At 42.5% G+C, this 18,517-nt stretch overlaps 1 non-coding gene and 3 pseudogenes across 1 annotated transcript; all 4 read left to right on the top strand.

Annotated features, from left to right (window-relative positions):
- Nucleotides 1-233: 233 nt before the first annotated feature.
- Nucleotides 234-308, top strand: LOC123151171 (uncharacterized; annotated as a pseudogene).
- Nucleotides 309-671: 363 nt separating this feature from the next.
- LOC123151186 (uncharacterized) lies at nucleotides 672-747 on the top strand (annotated as a pseudogene).
- A 111-nt stretch (nucleotides 748-858) lies between these two features.
- LOC123151179 (uncharacterized) lies at nucleotides 859-934 on the top strand (annotated as a pseudogene).
- An 85-nt stretch (nucleotides 935-1,019) lies between these two features.
- On the top strand, nucleotides 1,020-1,102 carry LOC123150814 (small nucleolar RNA SNORD24). The gene has a single exon (XR_006475364.1). It is a non-coding gene; the product is annotated as a small nucleolar RNA SNORD24 (small nucleolar RNA).
- The last annotated feature ends 17,415 nt before the right edge of the window (nucleotides 1,103-18,517 follow it).

Below are 18,517 nucleotides of genomic sequence, written 5' to 3'. Positions count from 1 at the left end.
GTCCTGTTTCTTCAGTGCTCAATAGTTGCTTGTGCGACTGCTACTAGTCTTTTATGTAATGCTAAACTAAAATGGGTCTAGTTATACTAATCATTCCATGAAACTTCAGTCTGATTTGCTGGTACTCTAATAGAATCATTGTTTGCTCATGCTCAGAATCATTGTTTGCTCATGCTCAGAAGGATTGTTTTACATATGTTACTTGTGATGTTCTGCTGGCTGAGATGTGCATGATCTGGGTGATGAAGAAAATCGTTCGGATTCCCACTGATTTTCATGATAATTACAACCAGATACTTCTGACGGATCATGCCATCTCTTGGACTACATATGTACTCCCTCCGTAAACTAATATAAGAGTGTTTAGAATACTAAACTAGTGATCTAAACACTCTTATATTAGTTTACAGAGGGAGTACTCCTTTATTATTGAGCAAATACTTTCCTTTGATTTTTTGCAAACCTCTTAGCAGTAATTTTTGTATCCTCTTTTTTGTGTTCTGCTGGCTGATGAGATGTGCATTACCTGGGTGATGAAGAAAATCGACGGGTCACACCATCTCCTGAAGTACATTTGCACATTTTTACTGCTTTAGACTGACTGTACATGCATTCCTTCATTGGTTATGAACCTTATTGCTCATTGTGTTCTGTTGGGTTGAACTGCATGATTCCGGGTGATGAAGAAAATCGTTCGGATTCCCACTGATATTTCATGATTAGTATAACTAGCTACTTCTGATGGATGATGGCATCTCCTGTATTACATTTGCACCACTTTATGACTGGACGTACATGCACTCCTTGTGTTGGTCGCAACCTTGTTGCTCTTTGTATTATATTGGGTCTTTTGCATGCTTCTGCGTGATGAAGAAAATCGTTCGGATTCCCACTGATACTTCATGATTATCACAACCAGCTACTTCTGACAGACCATGCCATTTTGTGCTCTTTAAGAGATTTTGCTCTGTTTTGGGTTTTAATTCATTCAATAGTTTGCTGGTGTTTATTTTCCTTTGAGCCTGTGATGTTATCAAAATATTTGCTACTCTTAATGGGTTTATCCCACTTGATGATCTTAACCACCAAGATCTCTGAGGCTCTTAGTTCTAGTCTAATGTTATCAGTACAGTACATCCGTTGTTGCCAGATTTTCCATGGACTCTGTTTGTTTACTCTGCTAGTGGTTCCAGCATAGCTCTAGAGTACATCTATTCACTCAGATTTATACATTGTTAAAATGGAGGCTTGGGAAGAACTATTTTATTTGTAGTAATAAGTCAGGAGTTGTTTGTTGCTTCAGTAGGGTGTCATACATTATAATCATCAGCTCATGTCGTCTGGGATCAAACATAGCTTTGAATTTACAAGAGTAAAGATTTATGTGAGAAGTACAAACCATGTTCACTTAGATTTCCTGCTAGTTGCATATCTGCACTTCATTGTACATACGTCGTGTTGGATCTTAGTCCAGAATCCAGATCCATAGTTTGTACTGCAACTAATGTGTCATGCGTTTTGTGGCAGCAACAGCAGCTAGCAAGAGCAATTCTCTTGCTGGTTTGCATTGAAGATATTGTATTCTGTTGCTATATCATTGTTTAATAAAACCACGGCATGATGCTCACATGAGATATCCACATGTTTCTGTGCTGTTTTGCTACAAGCTGTGTGTTGATTTAATAACAGGAGTTTCCTTGTCCTGGTCCTATACTGCATTTTGACTCCTATGTTTCTGTGCACGTGTGTTTAATTGATGTTGTTTCAACTTTGAACTTCTTCTGCATATACTGCAATTGAGATTTAAATTTGTGGTTGTTCCTCTTTTACAGATGCTCAAGTGTGAAGCCATGAAGTGTGAAGCCGTGAAGTATGAAGCAAGTGTGAAGCCATGAAGTGTGAAGCCGTCAAGTTCTACTTAGTGAAGAGTAGCATATTGTAGCATATATGTGTTGTAAAGATTGTAATAGATTTATTTAGTGGTATATTTGATGATTCTTTTTGATTATGTATGTGATCTGAAAACTTGTGAAATGGAAACTTGACCAATGGGTCCACTTATGAAAATAATCTGTCAATTTTGTACATTTCTGACATGTGGGACCAATTTGAGAGATGATCATGACAAGTGGGACCCATCTGACTAGTGGGACCAGCTTGAATATATAATGGCTGAAAATAGAAAAGCAATAAATAATAAAAGGCCACGGGCCAACAATAAAAAAGGCTACAATGTTGGGCTTGGCCCATGAAGCCGACCAGAATTAACAAGGAAAAAATAATAAAAGGCCGAATTAATGGGCTCGGCCCATGTAAAACGCTGAATTGGACCGGGCTGAATCTTGTGCCACATCAGATTGCCACGTTGGATGCCTACGTGGCCTGGGGAGGTTGCTAGTGACCAAAACGCCACAGTAGGAATATTTTGGTCGTAAACGTCTTTGACCATTCCAGAAGAAAGGTCGCTATAGTCAGTTTACGACGGCCAGCTTTTGACCTTCTGTTTTTGGTCACAAAAAGGTCATAAATGGAAATTTGTGACCTTTTAGTGACCAATAGTGGTGGTCATAAGTTGACATATTTCTTGTAGTGGTAGTAGATTCTAGGCTTACGTTCAATTCTTTGATGAGGTCCTCTGTGAGCTTGCCATTTGTATGGGTACGCCTAAGTTACTCATCCATTTTCTTTTCAAGGGTGCACATCCTATCAACTTGTTGTGCACCAGCTTCTCACATGAGGGAGGCAACTTCTTGCAAATCAGTCAATACATGTCCGACGAGTACCTTAATCTGAGACTTTGAAACAGTTAGAGTCATATAACTTCATACTAGTTGCAATGTTACAATATATATTGGGTGCCTGATGTAACTCATTTACTTGAGCGTCAGTCTTCGGTTTGGCCAGCGTACCATCTCGTGCTGGAATGAAAGGCCTCATCAGGTCCTCAACATACCGCAGTTTAGTGTCGTTAGTATGATTTAGAAAATATACATGTTACATAATCCAGGCAATGTGCTGACATTTTACCTCTCCAACTCCCAGATAATTATTTTGGATTATATTTTCAACCTTTTTTGCCTTCTCCTCGCTCCAGTTCTGGATCAGTGGCCTTAACCTTGATTCATACGAGATGCTAGAGTCCAATTGGTGCACTCTGAACTTCTCGTAGTACCATGTCTGCATGACAACAAAAGCAGTTTACAAATATGCTCATACATTATGTAATGTATGCTAGGTAAGTGATAATTGTACTACTACGAGTTACCTGCAGCAGTGGTAGATTCCCCTCCAGAATTGCCTCACCATTTACCAAATTCTTCACGCTATCCATAAGATAGTGAAGCATTAGCTGTCCAAGATTTATGCCCTTTATCGTCTCAATGTTTCTAACAATCCCAATATATTTGTTATCCACATACTCCTCTTTTGTTCGGCATACATATTTTCCTATGGTGTACAAGACAAATGGCCTGACAAAATTTGGTGTGTTGTCGCCTTTCATCTTGGCTAGCAATCCTTTGAAAGTTATTTTGGTGTCATTACGGTCTTTCAGTTTCTTCCACAACTCCATATTATCATCAAGATTTGAAGGGATGTGCTTCTTCCCATGGCAGGGCATGCCTGTTATATGCGCTACATCTTCTAGTGTGATCCTACATGGTCTCCCGTTGATGATAAAGGCATCCTGCTCTGCATCATATGAATTAGCGATGGCCATGCATAGTACACGTCTGATTTTGATGCTAGGTGTCTTGAGAAGTCTACCCAATCCTATCAACTGGATGTTCATCCTTTGCTGCGTGTTTAATCCCTTTATGAACTCCTCATATGGCAGCAAAGAAGCATCCTGGGTTCAATGGATGTGCAAGTGTGATTAGATTCAGCATGGTATACAATTTAAACACTCATACAGACGAATACAACTTATATATACCAACATAAAAATTGAGCTCTACGCTACTTCATGAGGTAATTTGTTTACAAGCAAGCTGAGTTCCATGAATGTGCAAATACTAGCATTATATTTAGCTTGGTTACGTTTGAACGGTCATATAAGGTAATCTCCATTGCAAGGCGCTTATCTGAAATAAAATCAAGATTCAAAAATAAAATATATCCAACCGTGGTCTCCTCAACTCTAGGCGCTAATCATGGTCAGTAGTATGGAACTAAAACATGGGCCATTGATGTCTTCCATAACTCGTGCGGAAGGAAAAAAGAAGGCAAGCACCCGCTGCACTAATTGGCATCGACAAGACCAAAAACTAAGATTTAGCCTCGAATTAATCAGTGAACTGCCAATCTGGTAGGAAACAAATCATAGCGCCCTCCTCTAACGCCCCCCAACTTAATTTGTTTAAAAACATGATGAGTTACATGAATATGCAAACGACGAGTGGGGTTGCAGCAAGAGATCATGGGATTAAGATCGTGGCACGAAAAATAGCAGCGGCTGCAGCAGGAGATCGTGGGGAGTTACCTGAAGATTCATGTTTGGCTCTGTCGTTCGGTCTTGCTGGATTCCTGGGTTGCTCCATTCTTCGGTCTTGCTGCTTTGGGCGGCGCAAAAGGACGAACTATGATCTATGAGATTTCGAAGGATCCCTATTTACAGGGATCGTAACAACCCGGGCATATATCCACGTATAGATTTCTTCGGTTGGGGAAATCAAGGGAGGGGACCCACCTGGTTGAATATTAGGAGGGAGTGGAGAGTTTAGCAAAGGTAAGTTATGGTGTAAAAAAAACTAAGGTAAGTTGTGTAACAACACTTAGGTCTCCTGAGAATCACGATCGTCAAAAAGATATAGTTCCCATTTCTTTGAAAATCAGCCAAAAGATCTGGACCGCTTTTATTATTGGTTATAAGTAAATCACTGGACCTCTTTTAGGATGAAAACTGGTGCTAAAGTCAACTAGGATTGAGTGTTCACACGTGAAGCTTTATCCTCTCTCTTGTGAAGCTATTTTATTGCCCATCCTTGCACATACCTTTTTTCCTCGTATATGTGAGACCAAATTTTGTTGATAATACTGAATAATGTCTGGTGCTACTCAAGATGGCACGACACCATGATTTTCGCTTCGGGAAGATTTCAATGAATAACTGAATTTCATTCATTTCAGCACTCACTGCAATATTTGCCTTTCGGCGAAAATGTTTCAGCCTCACTGAATTTCGGCCATATTTCAGCACTCGCTGAAATTTTTCTGGAACTTCTAACTAGCGATGTTAAAAAAATTCTGAAACTTCTAACTAGCGACGTAATTGTTCTGTATCTTGTCCAGACTCCGACGAAACTTAAATATAAATTTAAGAATTCAGTTAACCTTCCTAAACTTCAAATTTTCTGCTTGTAAAAAGCAAATATATGTTTCAGCGTCTCCCATGCATACCAAATTTATTTCAAGAGTAGTATTTGGAACCAGTACTGTGAAGTATTACAACTTGATTAATCCGCACTGGACTAAGAACATGGCTAGGAAACCTTCTTCGGGACTAAAACCAAACCACACCCTACTCTACCGCTTCATAACCAAATGTACACTCCATATCTAAGAATGGACCACTGCTGGACTAAATGCTTGCATCTTCATGATTTTCAATCGCAGCTGCATCCGATAGGCTAGCATTGTACGTCTTCAGCCTTCTCATGGACTTCAATTTGTTGTAGGGCAAATTAAGAAGGACAATAGGCAGCTCTCTTCTATAATTGTCGATGTATGCCTGCATGGGAGGATATGTTAGTATCGTTCCATATGTTTACAAAATTGACAGAATTTTAGGTGTTACTCTGCATACTTGGTCATAATGCAGTGTAAGATCTTCTCCCGTAAAGAATTCGATGTTCTTCAGCATGTAGAGTGCACAAGAAGAACTACAACAATTAATTCCGTAAGCAGCATTTCACGTATTAACAATGAAAAACATAATTAGAAGCTAATACTGTTGACTGACTTGTCATCTTGTCTTGGCACAGGCACATGCTTTACTATCCATTAGGTCACGTTAATGTCTTGCCATGCATGGCTTTGTGGTCCATTGATTCGCAGCGATGCTCTGAGATGTGCTTCTACCCCACATATCTGCCAAAGTCCATGGTACGAGAAGTTGCTCACGGTTCATGGCTAGGTATGATGCTAAATCCTATGTTATATTGAAAGACGTTTAAAATCTCACCACGTGAACCACTTGTGTGCGTTCTAGGTAGCCGAAAAGTGAATCAAGAATCTGAATCTCCCTCCTTCTGGGGTTTACGACCACAAGGAACCAGTGGGTGTTCGCCATGTTCGTAGGCAGAAAAACCTGGATAGCAAAGATGATTACATCAACATGCATAATAATTAGAAAAATAAATGTGTTTATGTCATGGTGAGATGGTACCAGATCATGTCTGAGGTAGTTGTCTCCTTTTGTTGTTCCATGACTGCCCGCCAAAGCGGCCTCGTGGCAGTTCTCTACCTTACCATCTCTTTCGAGCATAGCGACGCCGGCCACCCTTTCAATGTAAACCAGCTACCCATCCCTTATGTCATTAGGATTATCATGACACACGATCTGAATCACAGCATCAACCAACTAAAACAAAATTCAAGTTAATTGTGGCATTCAAAAAAAATTCAAGTTAATTGTATTGTGCAAAAGAAAATTTATAAACTAATTTGGGCAAATATCTTACTTCGTCACCTAACCATTTGTCATCTTTGCCTAAATCTGTCATGGTGAGGCATTGCAAATGCTTCTGTAGCAGAACAATGTCATCAATTACCACCAATTGTTTATCAAGATCTGAGGTGTTGATAATTTCGACCACATAACTCTGTCGAAACTTGTCAAGGTTGGTCTCCAGCGTCAAAGCACCTGTGTCTGTATCTTTTAAGTTGCTTGCACGGTTTTTCCTCTTTGTATTCTTTATGTCCTTGGAATCATTGGTAGACTCCGATGGAGTCCTGTTTGTCTTTCTCTTCTTATCACTATCATACAGAACAAAATCTTCATTGCACGATAATGAAGATGCCACTCTTTTCCGGCTGCTCGCATGAGTTGGTAGAATGGAATAAACTCCACTATCTTATCGTTGCTTTGCTAAAGAATCATCATAGTTATCCTCATCAACTGGGAAGACACGGGGCTCTTCCGGCTCCCTTATTCCCTTAGCCTTGGCAGACTGGTGGTTACTTTTGGTACCTGCCTCTCCACCCACCTCAATACTGATATCTTCATCATCTTGATTTCTTCTTTCTTCATCTTTTCACACATTCTCATTGTCCCTCAAATTCAGAGGATCCTGTGATTCGAAATGAAGCACTTGTTAGCTTGCAATCTGCGTGAAATAAAAAAACAAAACCAGTTAACTGTAAAATGTGCATAACCAGGAAAGCTTCAAGGCTTGTGGTGGCTTTGGAATGCTTTCGCGAATCCAGACTCGTAGCACCCTGCGATGCATCCACCTCTTTATAAAGCTGTGAAACATTCTTGAGACTCTCCTTGCAAGCTGCAGCAACAACTCTGTCTTCTTCATCCTGAACGTGGAAGATCATATGTTAACTACAAATCTGCGTTAACTTAAAACAAAATCAGTTAGATGTAAAATGTGTATCACCATAAGAGCTTCAAGGCTAATCTTGGCTTTTGAATGCTTTCGCGATTGCAAACTAGGAGCAGGCTGCAAATCTTCAGATACATTCTTCTTGGGGGCATCCATGTAATCTTTTTGTATTCCCTTAGCAGAAATGCCTTTGGCAATGACCTCTGTGTCATGTTTTTGTTTTTGCTGGTGAGTAGTATTCTCTCCTAGGACCTCCATTGGGACCGCAGGTACTCCCAGGTGTGATAGCTGTATGTCCTCGACTCCTGGGCGATCAGCATCAAATATTCCATAGCGGTGGTTCTTTAAAAATGTGTTAGTGTGGAGAGTATTGACAGTAAAATTATTTATAGAAACTCACAATGGTATACTTACACTGAATTCTGTGATGAGGTCGTCCTTGCGTCTGCCGTTCGCAAGGGTACGCCTAAGGCACTCGTCCATTTTTTTCGAGGGTGCACATCCTATCAAATTGTTGTGCACTGGCCTCCCGCACAATGGAGACAACTTCTTTCAAATCAGCCAATACACGGCCCATGAGTGCCTTATCCTGCAAATTACAAGCAGTTAGGAGCATATGACTTCGATTGTACTTGCAAAGTTACGATATATATTTGTGCGTGATGTTCATCATTTACCTGACCGTCATTCTTTGGTTTGACCGGCGTCCCAACTGGTGGCGGATTGAAAGGCCACAGCAGGTCATCGACATACTGCATATTAGTGTCGTTAGTATCATTGAAAACATATGGTACATAATCCAGGCACACAGTACTAACACTTTACCTCTCCAACCCCTATATATTTTTTGTTGATTATGTTGTCAACCTTTTGTGCCTTCTCGTCACTCCAGTTTTGGATCAGCGGCCTTAACCTTGATGCATACGAGATGGTAGAGTCCAATTGGTGCACCCTCTCCACTTCTCGTAGTACCACGTCTGCATTACAACAAAAACAGCTTAGACAATTTTCCATAAAATTAAATGTATGGTATGTTAATAATGATTGTATTACCTGCGGCAGTGGTAGGTTGCCCTCCAGATTTGCTCCACCATTTACAAATTTCCTGACGCTAGCCATAAGATGGTCAAGCATAAGCTGTTCAAAATTGGTGCTCTTTATTGTCTCAATGTTTCTAACAATCCCAAGGTATTTGTTGTCCACATATTGTTGTGTTGTCGGGCATACATATTTGCCTATGGTGTACAAGACAAATGGCCTGACAAAATTAGGTGTGTTGTCGCCTTTCATCTTGGCTAGCAATCCTTTCAAAGTTACTTTTGTGTCACTAGGGTCTTTCTGTTCCTTCCACAAATCCAAAGTATCGTTGTGATTTGAAAAGACGTGATTCTTCCCCATGCAGGGCAGGCCTGTTATATGCTCCACATCTTTTAGTGTGATCCTACATGGTCTCCCATTAATTATAAAGGCATCCTGCTCTGTATCATATGAATAAGCGATGGCCTGGCACAGTAGACGTCTCATTCTCATGCCAGGAGTCTCGAGAAGTTCACCTAGTCCAATCAACTTGATGTACGCCAGTTGCTGTGTGTTTAAATCTTTTATGAACTTCTCGTATTGCAGCAAAGAAGCAACCTGAGTTCCCTGAATGTACAAATAGTGTGATTAGATCTATATGGTATTCATTTGAACACACATTGAACCAACTAGATCTAATCTATGCCAATATCAAAATTGTGCTCTACAGTACTGCATCAAATCATAGAGCTTCTTGGCCATATAATGAACACCAGACATAGAAAAACAAGCTATCTCTGTCGGCAAATTGACTGATAATAGTATTGATTTTTAGTAGAAAGAGCAGACTTTGGTCTATGTACACTACTAAAGTTTCAGGCGTCACGCTTACGAAAATAATTGCATACATGATCAGAAGATCAATAGTTTATAGATAATCTCGAAAAAGGAATGTAGCAGTTCCATTGCAAGCATTCAAGAGCACATACTCCTTAGTTCCGATCAGATTAAAAAAGATCAATTAGTAAAGACCATGCAAAATTAAGGGGAATCACCAACAGTTTCAATCACTGGAGATTAAGAACTCATTTAGAAAGCCTATGCGAAAAAATTAGTAATTTCCAAATGTTAAGGCATATAAACAGAGACGATAACCCTGATTTTATTGCACATCTAAGTCCTATGTCATTGATTTTATGCTAAGATTGGTGCAAGCCTTTTTTGTCCTTTTTTCTTTTCTTTCTAGACACACCCATCTCCCTTCGGTAAAATAGGGTCAATTATGGGATTGCATGCAGACTTGGGAAGGAGGGAGTATGCATAATACAAGGATCACGATCGTTACTGGAGGATTCTCTCGATGGCGACCGGCTCCATTGCCGTTCGCTTTCATCTTTTGCTTTGCCAGCTTCTCCGACGTGTCATTCTCTTTCGTCTGCTTCTCTGACATGCCCTTCTCTTTCATCTCAGGATTCGCCGATGCAGGCTTCGAAGATGATAGCTCCGTCGGTTTCACCGACCTGGGAGCTACTTTGGGCGGCGTGGGGTGGTAATTCGGTGTAGTCATGGAAGGCTAGGTATGGGAGGCGTGGGGTGGGGAGGCGTGGGGTGGAGTATTTATAGGGGATTTGGGATGTCACGAAGAGGTAGTTTTAGATCACGTAATGTTTTTTTTGGGCGATGCTATTGCGTGCGCGCTCGCTCTGTCGAGCGATTTCCGACTAGACATGCTTTATTAGGTAACCACGTCCAAACAGGAATCCCTTTAAATTAGGAAGGAGAGAGATAACTGAAGAGATTTTACAGAGAATATCTTACCTGCCCATGTTGAGATCAGGGGGGCATAGAGATTAGAGGGGAGATCTCTTTAGGCCCACCTGAAAATCAGGGGGCAGAAAGATTAGAATCGTGGGGGGAGAGAGAGATTGGGATCGAGCGTTGCCAGGCTCGCTCGTCAAAGAGCGTTTCCGGTTGTTGTTTTTTAGCAAGTTTTTTTGAGACTTTTTTTATCAACTTAATCTCACCCGTAAAGCATTTGGGCTTCTTGTGCTTTCTTATACGGGACTATTACAATGGGATGAGCCCACTTTAAATGAGAACATGAGAAAGGAAAGCGAGGACTCTAAAAGAAATTGAGGAACATTTTTTTAAGTGTATATTTTGAAAAATTGAGAGCATTTTTAATTTGTGAACAAATGTTCAAATACAGGAAAGATTTTTTGAAAACTCAAAATAAATTTTAAAAGCACAGACATTCTTAGAATGTGCAAACAGTTTTTTTGAAGTGCAAACAAATTTGCCGAAGTTGTGAACATTTATGAAATTCCGAACAATTTGTGAAACAGTGAACATTTTTTGAATTTGTGAAAAAATAGAAAAGTGCAAAATGTTACAAATTACGAACAGTAATTTCAAACCGCGAACTGTTATGAAATTGCCTGAACATTTTCTATGTTTTTTTTTGTCTGTGTTGTTCATCATAAATAAAAAATATTTAGAAGGCCAAAAATAGCCCCCATGGGCCTGCAGACATTCCTGGTTGGGCCATGTGAGCGAGGCGGCGCTGCAGCCCACATCTTCGTCCGCTCCCATGCAAATTACAGAGACGAACGGAAAATCCTATTGGCCGCTCACTGCGGCAAATTGCCGGGAGCTCCTAGTCGGCATTTCCTATTTGGCGCCACAGGCGCCAGTTAACGTGCATTTTCGTTCACTAGTGCCTGTGGCATCCGTAATGGGCCGGCCCATCTAGGCGCCGGTTGACATTTTTAAAAATTTCAAAATTTTATTTTAGATTGATGAACTTTTTTGAAATTTGATGAACATATTTTTGAAAATGGATGAACTTTTTTTATTTATGAACTTTTTTATTTTTGAAAATGGATGAACTTATGGAGCAGTGGGCACACAGAGGCTACGACGGCGGAATGGACACGTACAACACCATCATAACCCATAGACGCGTACATACATCATGTCACAATGTTTTGAGATACGCAATGAATTCTTCACTTGAACTCTTCTATTGTAATCATCTTCTCAGGATCTTGATCCTCCATGACTTAACTCATGAGCTAGAGCAAGACAACCTTTGAGGCACCATGCAGTTTTCATTGTGTAACTTGCCATCTTCATATTGGAGGAAGAAGCTAGACATATTTTTTGGCAAAAATAAAAAGAAGCTAGGCATGACGACTGGGACCAACTTTGTGGTGGATGCTCAAGGAGAAGAGTGCGAGCCTCCAGTAGTGTGGTGTTTAGAAACTTCGTGGTTACCAACACCTCTCAAATGATGATCAGGTTTCTGATCAGGAAGTAGACATCGAGATAAATTTTCATCTCCTCATGTCTCGATTACCCAAGTAATTTACCCATTGGGCGGCATCACAACAAGCGATACCGTGGGAGAAAAAAATGTTAAAAAGTGTAGCGCTGGCGAGAAATCAACCTTGTAACGAGCTGCTGCTGATGAATGCGTGTACCTAGCCACCGGAGCTGGTTAGTGTTGTTGATTGTAAGTCAGCGCATACCTTATTGAACCAACCGGAGCCACATAACCGGACTGCTGCAGTATGGCAAACCGGAGTCAGTCGCTGTCGCAAATCAAACCATGCAAATGTAGCGAACCGGTATTAGTTACTGCGGTGGACATTTCTAAAACAAATTGAGGAACATTTTTCAAAAGTGTATTTTGCAAAATTGCTAATATTTTGAATTTGTGAACAAATGTTCAAAAACAAGAAACACTTTTTGAAAACTCAAAATAATTTTTTAAAGCACGGGCATTCTTTGAATGTGTGAACAATCTTTTTAGAAAATCGCAAACAAATATGTTGAAGTTGTGAGCATTTATGAAATTCTGAAGAAAAAAATTAAACAGTGAACTTTTTTTCAATTTGTGAAACAAAAATTGAAAAATGTTATGGAAGTCCGAGCAAAACAAATTCAACTGCGAAGATTTTTTAAAATTCCTGGATATTTTATATATTTGTCCCTATTGTTTTCTTACTTTTATTTTTTCTGTGTTTTTCATAAACAAAAAAGGTCTAGAAGGACAAAAATAGCGCCCGTCGGAAATTCAGAATAAAAGAGTGTGATTTTTTTGAATTTGTGAACAAATGTACAAAGACATGAAACATTTTTTGGAAACTCAAAATAAATTTTGAATGTGTGAACAATCTTTTTAAAAAAGCACAAACAAATTTGTTGAAGCTGTGAACATGTATGAAAGTCTAAACATTTTTTTGAGTATGTGAAACAAAAATTAAAAATTTATGAAATTACAAACATAAAAAATTCAACCGTGAACCTTTTTTAAATCCCTTGAATATTTTACATTTTCTCCATTGTTTTCTTATAGTTAGATTTTTTTTTTGAGAATTCTCGCCAGTCTTTATTTAAACCAACAAAAAAATTTGTGGGTACAAGGTTTGGGTCGTGAGGCATGCCCAGCCAGACATGACGACCAACCGAAAGACTACTAGAAAACATGGCGAGATCATGAGCCTCGAAATTAAAATTTCTACGTTCGAAAACAAAATTACAAGAAAGAAAAAAACTCTTCCGTTCTGATATTTCATGTAGAATCACTGCATGTGGTCCTCTGCTTCCGGCGTTGATGTCCGTGATCACTCCTTGGCAATCATTTGCAATACGTAGCCTGTGGATGTTGAGATCTTCTGCCAGGCACATTGCCTCTCTGCATGCATATACTTCCAGGAGCGAAGGATCCGTGATGCCACGAAACACAATAGCCGATGAACCAAGGTATTCTCCTGTGTGATCTCTACATATTGCAGCCGCCACACCTACATTACCATCACCAGAAACAGCACCGTCCGCATTGATCTTTGCAACCCCCTCCTCAGAAGGAAGCCATCGAGGAGCAACCGATGATTGTGAAACAATTATGCGCGCCTGTCTGGGCCGCTTAGGGATAGTTTGTAACTCCTGAAGAGAAGAGTTCACAAAAGCACTAGTTTGTTGCGGACTCTGAAAAGTGTTTTCATAGATCGCCTTTCGCGTTGCAAACCAAATGGCCCAAAGGGTCACCGCCATCTTAGTAAACTTGTCATGGTTCAAAATATCATAGAGATCAAACAGCCCATGCTTGGCACTTGACTGAACATTCTCCCTCATTCTGTCAACAATCTCCTCGTCTGATAACGCCCAAGTGCATCTAGCCATAGTGCAAGACACAAGAGCGTACTATATTTCTTGAGCAACTGTAGATTTTGGTTTTCTGTGTTTTTCATAAAGAAAAAAGAAGAAAGTATAGTTTTCCCCCTCAAATCTCTATAATTGGTTCAAATTCCCCCTCAAGTCCAAAACCGGATTAATCACCCCCTCAAATCTGTTATACCGGATCAATCAGGCCCCAAGGTGGTATTGGACATGATTTAAGGTGGTTTTGAGTTGTTGATGCTGACTGGACATATAAAAGTCAGCTGCGATGAGTCTCCCCCACCAATCGTCTTCCTCTCCGGCGGGGTCTGGCAGGTGAGCCCCAGGCCGCGTGACGCGGTGCCTGCGAGGTCGTCCATTTGCGGCCTCCAGTGGGTAGCAGAGCCGGCGGACGTGGCGCCAGTGCTCGCCGTGGTGCGCGAAGACGAGGCGAGGCCCTGGAGCGGCTCATGGAGAACCGGCGGTGCAACAGCCCGAGGAGATTGGAGGGGCGGTGATCATCTCATCGGGACCTGCGCTGCACGACGGCTGAGAAGTGCTCGAACAGGTCGGCGCCGGCACCATCCCGTCTGGGTCAAGCTCGAGGAGTTTGGTGGCCGCCTTGTCGTAGACTGTCTCCTGACACTTCTTGTCGGTCGTCCGGCCCACCTCATAATCTCCGATGACCGGCGGCCACAGTGGCAGTACTAACCTTGGACTACGAGGTCGGGGAGGAGATCACGAGCCGCGGTGCACGGACCCGCCTCTGCGTGCGTGCAGGAGTACAAGTGGTGCCCAAACGCCGGCAGCTTCCCGAGCGGGCGCACACCGCAGTCAAACGATCACATCGCGTTCCCGTCGGCAGCCCCGGGCAGTGCAGTACGAGTACCTCCCAGTCCGGGAGAAGCACGACCTCAGTCTCTAGCAGCAAAGATCGTGAATTTCGGCCGGCGGCTGGCATGGCGGACGCAGTAGTCCGTGGACGGCGAAGAGGCGGGTGTACAACTGACGTGGCGGGACGAGCTGCAGCACGCGGCCGCGACGAGCAGCCCCGCGGGGTCGAGGCGACTGAAGCAGAGGACCGCGGCGAGCGACATGGTGATGGCCACGGCCGGCAATGAGCACGCAAGGTGTCCCTGGCGTACAAGGCGCTTGAAAATGTCTTCGTCAAGAGAGTCAACTCGCGGCAAGGCGTGAACCGCGTGGCCTCGATGTGTAGTATGTACTACCGACGTGGCATGTAAGGAGAGAGAAAATAGGAGCAAAACCACCTTCAATTCTCTCCAAAACCACCTAGGGTGAGATTTATACGGTTTTGCAAAGCTTAGGGGGGGAAATAATCCGGTTTTGAAGTTCAGGGGGTTATTGATCCATTAGGAAGGACTAGCTGAGTGCCCGTGCGTTGCCACGGAATATAACTTTACACGTCTCTCACCATCGTTATTCGCCGCCAATGTTGACCCAGCCTTGCTAGTTGTTTCATTGTTATCGACGAACCCACGATAAGCCTTCTTGTGGTCCTAGTAAACCCTCAAAGCGCTCATCCCACAAAATAATATGACCTCTTTCTTACAAAGTACTACCAAACCATATACATGTGGCTCAAACTTGAATTCCAGATATAAATACTTATCGTCATGAGTGAAAAAAAAGGATGTCCATGTCTTAATCAAATCTCGTATAGCTTGAGGAACACTGGCCACCAAGTAAACCACTATGATTGTAATTCCAAAAGCTTTACTATTGATAAAACCATATGAAACAGCAAGCGCAGATGGCAAATGAGTCTATGGCTCCATGCTAACTACAAACATGTACTTACGTAATAGTATTCAAAATGAATCTCTGTTCATGCCAAAAGTAAAAAATAGAAAAGGCTCAACAATACTGGAATACATTTAGAAAAGGTCCTCTTGCCTTAAGAGTGATAGTAAGCAGAGGTGATGGAACATGATTCAACGACTTGCAAGACCATGTTGATGAACAATTTAAGTAACCGATCTTGTCCTGAGTGAATTATCCTCCTGCTGTTGTACGCCTGCTTCTCACCCACCAGGATGGTGATGCGTACACTCGGGCTCGCCATCGCACCACCTCTGCTAGCGAGGGCATCAAGCAATTTTCATTGCTAGGTCATTTCCATAGCCGCAAGTGGGTGAATTATAAATATTGTCCAACTCAAAGGATGCACCTCTGTACATTATCTACCTTGAATAATGCTTAATTTCACATAAGAGTCTCCCTATTAACCATTTACTCTTTCAGAAGGAGAGATAATCTTATGAGTAAATCAACATGCTACGACAAATTGGATGTGAACAAATTCCATATTATTCGAGCTTACTAAACAATATGAAGGATATAGGAATGTCGTCGAAGAACCAAATTTCTTGTCTCCCTACACAAAAATTCATGAGCAGCTTTACCGCTGTGTACGCCTGCTTCTCATCCACCGGGATGGTGATGTGTACACTCAGGCACACCGTCGCGACCACCTCTGCTGGCGAGGGCATCAAACCCTTTTCACTGCTAGGTCAAGGCCATAGCTGCAAGTGGGTGAATTGTAAATATTCTCCAATTCAAAAGGATGCACCTCCGTACATTCTCTACCCTGAATAATGCTTCATTTCAGAAAAAGATTCTCCCTTTCACCATTAGCTCATTAGGAAGGAGAGATAATCTTATAGTAAAGCAATATGCTAAGACAAAATAAATGTGATCGGGTTCGTTCAAACATATTAAACATTATGAAGTACATAGAAATGCCATCCACGATCAAACACATTTAATTGCACAATAAAACTAAAACTTTGTGGATGGAGACTCTGGCATGCATGTCAGTATGGAAACAATAACAAATAGGTGAACCTGGCGCACAATAACTTCGCCTGAGTGCTCATGGTGTGCATTATGTGATCCGGAACAATTTAGCAGAAAAATAAAGGTGGACCAATGTTTACGGAGTACCTTATGTAGTTACGTTACTAAACTGCAATATGATACATGTTGTGAGGCCGATCAGACCGGCGGGAGCAACAAAGGCGGACGGAGGAGTCAACAACCTCGATGGACACCAGCTGTGAGGACGATCATCCAGCTGGCGACGGCCGCCACGAACAGCCAAGCAATCCTTCATCTACACAATTAGCATGACCATGGAGCACAGATAATCACGAGCTACTCATGTAGAAAATGCACGGCCAGTATGGATGACTGCTTAATATGGTAACAGGTCAATATGAAACAATTTGAATCAAAATGAAACAATTTACTGATTTATAGGAAATTATCTGGACAAAATATTGGTAGAAAAGAATTGCACATAACTTTTAAGAAACAAAGTTCTAGGGACTGATAGTCCCCTGTAAAGCTATTGTAAGTAATCATGTAGTGAACCATAATAGTAAACTGGAGATGTTGGATATTAAGATCATACCTTCTAATCCAGCACAAGCCACTAATCACTGGAATCATCTATTACAGTCAATCTACCTATGACCATATTTATTGAAATTTCCTTCGACAGCCAAAGGAATTCTGTCACGGCAGATGCTGTCCTTATGGCCCCAATGCAAGTAAAGTAGCCGCGGTTTCATCAAGTCAGGATTCTAAACACAACTCAGTCACAAATCGCATGGAGCACAAACACGACCTGCTATATTTCTCTGATTTTCATCATCGCAGCAGTAAAAGATTTAAGTCTGATGCTTTCCCTATTTGCCCAAAGTAACTAATTCCTAAGATAACAAGCACAACACACTCACCAATCCCATGGACTAAAGAAACTGCAGACACTAATTTCCACACAAAAATCACAGGCAGTACTAAACCATTTACCTCTTTGGCCATCCCGATGTGTTCTTCCTTGGCCTCACCTCATCCCCACTTGGTGTCCCTCGGAGGAGGCTCTGCCCATGATGGTGGGGATCCTAGGCTGCTGGGTAGGTAGATGGTGCGAGTCGGGGCCTGCCAGCGAAGTCCCTCTCCATGTCATCCCTACCAACCTCCGTTTGACAGGGGCGCTGAACTGCATACATCGACAGTGGCCACATCTGCTTTTCCTGACGATCCGGATCCAGTGGAACGGGATCGACCAGCACCGCCGCTGCGCTCCTCCTCCCTCCCTCCCTTCCCCCCCCCTCTCTCTCTGCAGGCAAAAGGCCTCCAACACCGCCACTGCGCTCCTGCTCCTCCTCCCTCCCTCTGCCCTCTCTCTCTCTCTCTCTCTGCGGGCGAAAGGGCCCCAGCACCGGCGCTGCTCTCCTCTCTCTCTCTGTGTGTGTGTGGGTGGATCGCAAGGTGTCGTGCGTGGGTACGGGACGTCGAGCACAACCGGCGGCGGGAGAGAGATGGGATCGGGGGTGAGGGTTCGGGGAGAGCAACGTAATGTACTCGGGAGTCAGGGAGAGAGACGTGATCTGGGGCGAGGGGTGGGGAGAGTGGGACGTGGAACGTGTGTGCATCTGTGGCGATGTTTTTTTCTGTTCCGAGCGGGGACGGGAGGGCGTGGCGGTTTTTTTTCTGTTCCGAGCGAGGACGGGAGGAGGTCCATGGGCCGAATATCGGATGAGTTGCCGGCTTGCGGGCTGGATTTTGTGCGGGCGTGTGGGACACTGCGGGATGGCTGTCGTACGAGGCGGGGGATGGAACGAGGTGGTCGAACCATCACGACGTTCGATCCCCTTTAGTAGTAGAGATTTGAGGGGGAAAACTATACTTTCTTCAAGAAAAAAATGTCTAGAAGGCCCGTCGGGCCGCAGCACCGGTCCCTGGCTGGGCCATCTGAG

The sequence above is a fragment of the Triticum aestivum genome, chromosome 1B (assembly GCF_018294505.1).
Source record: "Triticum aestivum cultivar Chinese Spring chromosome 1B, IWGSC CS RefSeq v2.1, whole genome shotgun sequence".
Classification (NCBI taxonomy): Eukaryota; Viridiplantae; Streptophyta; class Magnoliopsida; order Poales; family Poaceae; genus Triticum; species Triticum aestivum.
The sequence above is the reverse complement of the archived record's forward strand: the minus strand, read 5'-3'. Positions and strand labels throughout refer to the sequence as shown.